The sequence below is a fragment of the Myodes glareolus genome, chromosome 22, assembly GCF_982192425.1.
Source record: "Myodes glareolus chromosome 22, mMyoGla1.1, whole genome shotgun sequence".
Lineage (NCBI taxonomy): Eukaryota > Metazoa > Chordata > Mammalia > Rodentia > Cricetidae > Myodes > Myodes glareolus.
This window is the reverse complement of record NC_142047.1, coordinates 33,062,948-33,070,817: the sequence shown is the minus strand read 5'-3', so window position 1 is coordinate 33,070,817 and position 7,870 is coordinate 33,062,948.

The following is a 7,870-nucleotide window of genomic DNA, read 5'->3' as shown; positions in this document are numbered from 1 at the left end:
TGTCCATGCTTCTGCTGGCATGCCTTCTTCACCATGATGGACTGTGGCCCCTCAAACCTTGAGCCAGGAAGACCCTTCTTTCCTGAAGCTGCTTTTGCCATGAGTTTTAGCACAGCGGTGAGAACAGTCACTAACACAGGCTCTATCCCGGGAGTCCTCACAGCATTCCCGCTGTGTAAATGCCACCCACATCCCCTGATGGGGAGGAGGACTTCAGAGAGGAGGATTGACTTGCCCAAGGTCACTGCTTGAGCAGTGGAGCCAGGATCCTAACTTTCGTGGTTGTGTCCGGGGCTCAGCTCTTCCTGTGAAGCACTGTGAGACTCCCAGTACCCTGTCACTGTCTGTCAGTGTTTTCATCTCATTAAAAACAAAACAACCCAGTGACACCCAAGCTTTTCTTAGCTCTGTGCCAGGCGTGGGGAAGCTCACCATCTAGTGGGAGATGACCAGATGAGCATGGGCCTATGGAAGGAACCCAGGCTGGTGACAGGCAATGTACCTTTGTGCTCGGCATTGTCAGAGAGGTGGCCTAATGTCCCCCAAGCTGTTTTGAAACCATTGGGTAAATTCTAGGTAAGTTGTGTATGTGTGTGTTTGTGTATGTTTATGTATGTATGTATGTATGTGCCTCTGTGTGTGTATGTGTATGTATGTATGTATGTATGTGCCTCTGAGTGTATGTTTGTGTGTATGTATGTATGTGCCTCTGTGTGTGTGCGTGTGTGTGGTGGTGGTGTGTGTCTGTGTATGTATGTATGTATGTATGTATGTATGTATGTATGTATGTATATATACATATGTGCCTGTGTGTGTATGGTGTGTGTCTGTGTTGTGTGTGTGCTTGTGTGTATGTATGAATGTATGTATGTATGTATGTATGTATATGTCTCTGTGTGTGTGTTTGTGTGTATGTGTATGTATGTATGTGCCTGTGTGTGTGTGTGCATGCATGTGTGTGGTGGTGGTGTGTGTCTGTGTATGCGTGTGTGTATATATAGTGTGGCTGAGGTGAGGCTTGGGGGTGATCTAAATCATGGTGACGGGGAGGCCAGATGCTGTGGCAGTTAAGACTGCAGCCACAGGAGCCCTAGGAGGAAGAGGGGTGCTGGGCAGCCTGTCCTAGGCCAGGAAGGACCAGAGTGAGCTGCATTCCTGTCTGTGAAAACAATACCGGTTAGAAAGCCCCTGGGAGCGGAGGGGACAGCTCCTTGAGCAACTTTCCCAGCTGGCCTGCTCGCTTTCTCTCAGGCATCCTATCTATGTTGTTGGGGAAATACTGCTAGGGGACCAGGGACCTTGAAGCTGGAGCAGCCAGGCTGAAAGGGCTCAACACGAAGCCCGAGAAGGACTTGTTGGAATTGTCCTTATCTTCCACCTAGCTTCACCTAGTTGATCCCAGACCAGCCACATCGCTTTTGCTGCCTTAGTTTTCTTCCTGTACAATGGGGTGATTGTGCACTATCCTCAAAGGATGTTGGGAGGAGTTAATGAGTTTTATGCAAGTATACAGTCGTTCTTTAGTAAGCATTGGCCACGGAACGGCAGAGAAGTTAACTGAAGCAACCATGAGTATGCATGGAGATATGATTGTGTGCATGGTGTTTGTGTGATGACACGAATGTGTGAGACCAAGCATGGAGTGTGCCAGGCATTCCTGTGCATGGATTCCTGTGTGCAGTCTTTGTCGGGCACTGGTGCACTGAATGGTATAGCTGGGCCCAGGGAGATCTAAACCTTGGGCATCTTCTTTCTCCACATTCTGTAATTCTCTGCCTATGTCAACCCACTTACAAAGCCTCCTGCACCCCATCTCCTTCGAAGGCCCAGAAAGGGTGAGGCATTGCTTGGGGTGGCCCAGCAGCTGGGCAGAACTGCTTGGGACCAAGGACCAGCCTTCCTGTCTGGAGGGCAGGTCTGAGTCTGGCAGACCTTGGTGCCCGGAAGCTCAACCTTCCTGTTTCTAGGCCCCACATTCCCTTCCCTCTCTGTCAAAGCATCCTGGAGAACAATGGATAGCAGCCTTCCCCATCTGCAGGGCAGGAAGGTGGGCCCAGCCTTGCCAGCTTGATGGGGCAAACAGATTTGGGTCCTTCACCAGTTTCTCATCCAAACAAGCCCTCCAGCTTTGTTTCCATCATTCTGCATACCTTCAATGCAGTGTTCAGAACCTCCCGGGGCCTCAGGCCAGTCCTTTGTGCACAGTGAGCCAGGGGAGAGGCAGTGTGAGCTGGTTCTGCAAGGGCAGCTGCTACCAAGAGCCCAGATTGGATGGAACCAAATCCCCAGGCTGGCATGGTTCTTGAGGACTCGCACTGATACTCACTGATGCTATCAGGGAAACAGAAGTAGTTCCTCTCCTCCTATATTGCGGGCTTGGTTTCCATGAACTTGTACTAAGTTAATGAGCGGACTTCTCCAGGGCAACGGGGCTCAGCGAAAGAATGCAGCAGACCAGGGGTCGTCTGCATTTCAGAATCTGCCCCTGGTGCTGCATAGCATCTTTACCTCAGTCTGCTTTGTGAAAGGACTGACTCCAGACCTCACAGGCACCTCAGTGAGTAACCGTTTTCTAAGAACTCCATAAACTGTGAGGAAGGCTCTCTCCTCCCTGGCCTGTCTTTCCTGTAACTGTCACCAAGCAGAGGGGACTGCAGACAACCAAGTGTGTGTAGGGGGAGGGGGGCCCTTGACACAACGTGAATGGAGAAGGCAAGGTGAATGGACAGAAATGCTGTGGGGACCCGGCTTCCTTGGGGGTTAGTCAGGCCAACTGAAGAGGAAGCAGGGGTCTTTGGTCTGGGCAGAAGCTCCTCGGGGTGGTATTTCTGCTCCCCTCCTCCACTCCCTATCTGAGATCTGGCTTCCTCTGGGATTCCCCTGCCTGGGTCAGAGATACCATCTCTCACAGTAGTGCTTTCCCCAAAAGCACAGTGCTCTTAGGTCACAGGACATTTGCACAGGCCACTTCCACTGCCCACTCCGAGCCTCTCCAACTCCCTCCCTCCCTCCCTCCTCCCCTCCCTCCCTCGTCCCCTCCCTCCCTCCCTCACTCCCTCCCTCACTCCCGTCTTTCCTCCCTCCTGTGTGTGTGTGTGTGTGTGTGTGTATGCACACGCGTGCACTCTCAAACCATATACTGATCCCCAGTACTTAACTCAAGAGTATTGGCATCATTTCCTGAAGAAAATCCCTTTGCAGTGGCTCCTTTTTTCGCCCCCTTACCCCAGCCCCTGGTGAGAACCTTTCTGTCACAATGGGTTTTTACACAAATGGAGTCATGTTTATGAGGTGACATTTTGCGACTGACTTCCTTCACTCCGTACAGCGTTTTCAAGAACCATGCATGATGTGACATGCATCAGATTCCCTACATGTCCATGGCTGACACATGTTCACTGTATGGGTCTACCATGTTTGGTCGATCCATTCATTAACTGATGGACATCTGGGTCATGGATGCCCTTTTGCCATTATAAATCAGGCTGCCGTGAACATTGCTGTACAGTGTTTTATGTGGACGTTTTTAATTCTCCCAGGAGAATAGATCTAAGAATGGAGCTACCGAATCACAGGACTGATGGCCCCATCTTGAATCTCTGTAGGATTTGTCAAACCTTTTCCCCAAAGGAGAGGGAGTGCTCCCCGGCTTCTCCGTCTCTTCACTAATGTACGTCGCTATCTGTCTTTTGGCTTGGACTTCTCCTGGTGGGTGTGGAGTCTTGCTTCATTGTGTTTTCGATTTGCATCTCCACAGTGCCTGTCCTTATGTGTGGGCCACAAGTATAACTTCTCTGGGAAAAAGTCTGCTCAGGTCATTAGTCATTTAGGATTTCAATTGGGTTGTTTGTGTTCTTGGTGCTGGATGTTAAGAGTTCTTAGAGGCTGGGGAGGTAGCTCTGTGGTGGAGAGCTTGCCTAGCTAGCACGTGAAGCCTCAGTTCAATTACTAGCACTGGAGAAAAAGTTTTGCTTTTGTTTTTAAGTGTCCTGGGTGAAAGTCTATCATCTAAGATATGATTACAAATACTTCCAACCAAACTCCAAGCTTTTTGTTTCTATTGATGGTGTGTCTCTGAATACAAAGGCTTTGACTTTTAATAAAGTCCAATTTATCTATTTTTGCTGTATTTTGATATTAAGAGGAAAATATTTTTTATTTCAAATTATTTAAATTTTTAAAAATATTTCCATTTGAGGTTTGTGGCTGAGTTCCTGTAACAGCAACAACAAAGAGATGAACACGTAAGTTTATTTACTGTGATTTTTACATTATTACAAACAAGAAGAATCAAAGACACAGGGGAACCAGAGTATTTTATGTTGATATTTGCCAGGATGTGGGTAGCTTGGGGGAATTGGGATGGATGAAGGAGTTGTAAGCCGAGGTTGATGAACTGAGAGGGCCTGCAGGGCCTGTGCCTTCAGATTCCTTCCTGTGTCTCCACAGCTCCTGAAACTATGGTCTCTTTTACTCTGCATATAAGGAGGATATTTCTTCTTGTTTGAGGCAGGATTTCCCTATGTAGCCCAGGCTGGTTTTAATTCTTGATCCTTCCTCCTCTACCTCCCAAGTGTTGGGAGTATAGCCTTTTACCACCAGGCTGCGGGTCGCATGACACATGACGTACCCAGGGAGAAGGTTGGAGAGACCTTGTCATCTCTCAAACGCCAAGATTCCATATTTTAGGTTATTGTAGCCGACCGAAGAAGCTATCAGTCCAAGGAAACGAGGGAAGGCTGTAGGAGGTCTGTTCTCAGTGGGAATCACCTGAGCTGCCATGATTTTGTTTCTCCAGGTTTAGACCTGTAACTTGCCCCAAATGCCTGGTTACCATCAGAATTCGCTTGAACTGTTGGACATGTAGACATTGCAATAGAAAAAGTAGAAATAAGACCACACAGCCACCCCCACCCCCCTCCCGCCTTGGGGCAGCCCAGCACCTGGAATGCTGTGCTCTTGTCTTTAAGAACTTTCCTCTCACTAAGGCGGTTCTTGAAGGCCGATTTGGCCGGTAACATGAGTAAATTGTGCAGGCCCTCCAGGTTTGGGCACTAGGGTTCCAGGAACTGAGTGACTCACCTTGGGCTGCAGTGAAATTGTCAGGGGACGCCTGCTCTCAGCACTAGGAAGGGGGAAGCTTATCTAGAAGGTCTGACCTAATTGGCCTGGGAGAGCTGGACTTCATTAGTTTTAAGGCTTCTGGGAGTCTGAGTGTCCACCCTCGGGTGGATGAGTGTGTCGGAGGAGAAGGCTCCAGGGTTATTGCCCTGGTGGAGAACATCTCTAAGTGAAGTACGGCACGATAGAGGAAGGAGTGAGAGTCCTAAACGCTGGCCTTCCCTTTCTTACTCTCCCTTTATTTACCGCAAAACCCTGTGAGATCCCGCAGGAGTTCAAAGTGGAGAGGAAAAATATTTGACGTCGCCACCTAGCGGCCAGTGTTGAGATAAACGTTTCCGAGAGGCGTTTAGTGTACAAAAGACGTCCTTTGAGAAAGAGTGAACGCGGTTTAAAGACTGGTGATGGGAACGTGTTCTTAGTCGGTGGAATACTTGCTTAGGATGCAGGAAGCCCTAGGTTGATCCCCACTGCGCATTGTGTAAACCTGACTTTGGTGGTGCTCGTCTGAAATTCCATCACTGGTGAGGTAGGGGCAGGGGGATTTGAACTGCAAGGCCATTCTTGGTCACATAGCGAGTTGTACAGGTTAGTGTGGTCATTATATTTGAGACCCTGTCTCAGAAAAACTAAACTGAACTGGAAATGGAGGCTCAATGACCACCCCCCAGAAGAGAAGCAAACAGGAGAGGCTGGGTTCCAGGCAGGACAGCTCTGTGCACCCTCGGGGCTAACAGACATTCCCTTGACAAACAGCTTGAGGAAGGAGCTGCCTTTCACACGTTTGGGGAGGTGCGTGGTTTATTCCAGGTGGTTAGTGCCCCAAGGATCAGCAACCTGTTCTGATCAGAAAGGGCTTCTGCGTGGGCCAGCCGCAGCAGGAACAGGGGTGTGGCCATGGAAGGAACCACCTCCTAAGGCCCAGGATCTTAACAGGGACTCTCAGTGATGAATCAGAGTTAATGGCTGCTTTTCATACCGATAGTCTCTGCTCGGGCCAGATAAGAGCCCACAAAGAACTTCAGGGCTGGGCTGCTCCAGGGTCTCACTAGCAGGCCGTGGAAGAAGGCCGGTTCAGGAGAAAGGGTGTGTTGTGAGCTTGGGGGAGGGGCAAGGGTAGAGGTGATTCTTTCATTAAAACAGCTCTGCGTGGATAGACCAGATCTGAGAGTCCATGTTGCTGAAGGGAAGGCCTGGAAGTCCCTATTAGAATTATGCCTTTGTTTGCTAATATGAATGTTATTTCAGCCGCTCATCCCTGGTCCTTTAGCCCCCAAACACACCCACCACTTCAAGGAAGGCAAAAATTCCAAAGAACACAGTTTGGGAAACACTTGACCAGGAAGAAGGCCCCCAATGCTGTTCCACGTGGTTCTGCCAAGAGTCCTTTTAGGTAGACTGAGAAAATCCCTCCTGCCCATCAATCCAGTTGATAGGCCATGTGAACCCAGGCGGGATGAGAATAGAGTTAGTGATGGATCCAAAGGGGGGAAAAATTTCAAAGAATTATGTACATCACAAATGTGAACTGAAGACCCCACACTTGGGCTTAAATTGCAAAGTCAAGAGCAGAGCACTATTTACTTGAATATTTCCTTGCACCATGGAGACTGAGTTCTGGGCCTTGCACTTGCTAGGCAAGTGCTCCACGATTGAGCTCCATCTCCAGCCCTTAGTGTTACCATCACGCCCCGTTCAACAATGGGGTCATAGACTCTCCTACAGGTTTCAGAACTTGCCTAAGATCATCAAAGCTAGCAGGTGACAGAGCATAAATGGAGACGAGACCTTTTTCGGGTCTGCTAGCTCTGGCCCGGACAGAACCTGACCTAGAGCACTGTGTACCATTGTTTCTGAGCAAGCAGGGGCTGCGTGGGGCATGGCTGCAGGAAGCTCCATTTAGGGTGGAATAGGAGCGGTGGTGGCTCCCTCATCTCAGGGACTGCTCAAGGTGAGGCTGGAAGACCCTGCTGGCTGGCGTCAGAGAGATGGGTCCTGGGAAAATAGCTAAGGTCATTTTTCCTCTGCTGTTCGGTAGTACTGCCAGAGCTGCCCCTACCGCTGTGTGTGCTATGTGTATGCACGGTTATTTGGGTACACATGTGCATGGGAGCCGGAGGCTAATGTTGGATGTCTTCCTCATTATTCCCTGCATTTTTTGAGACAGGGTTTCTTATTCGTCCTGGAGCTCGCAGATTAGCTTAGATTGGCTGGGCAGTGAGTTCTAGGGTTGGATCATTCAGTCTCTCCTGCCCCAGGACTGGAATGGCAGGCACACTCCACTGTACCCAGTTTCTGATGTGTGGTTTGAGGACCCCCACTCAGGACCTCAGGCTTGCATGACAAGCTCTTTACTGCCTGAACCGTTTCCCCAGCCCCTTGGGCAGTTATCAAAGTCCTTGTGACGTGGGAGAACGGGAAGTGTGATGGAGGGAAAAAGTACATCAGCTACAGTACTTTGGGTTTCTCCTGTGATACGAATTTATTCCCTAGTTCTGGGGCCTGGGACAGATGTCACGCAAATGTTTAGGGTTCACCCTGCAGCTGATCATCATGACTTGGGCATTATTGTTTGTTTGTGTTTATGATGCAGGGATTGGGCCTTTTACCCGACCTGGATGTTCAGTTGTTCACAGTAAGATTGAACACCCCATGCTGTTCTAAATGGGGTCACCTGCCCTGACCCACGGTTCACTTTGGGATGTGGTTTCAGATCTGGGAGAATTTACTTTGGGGTTGGAAAACCGTA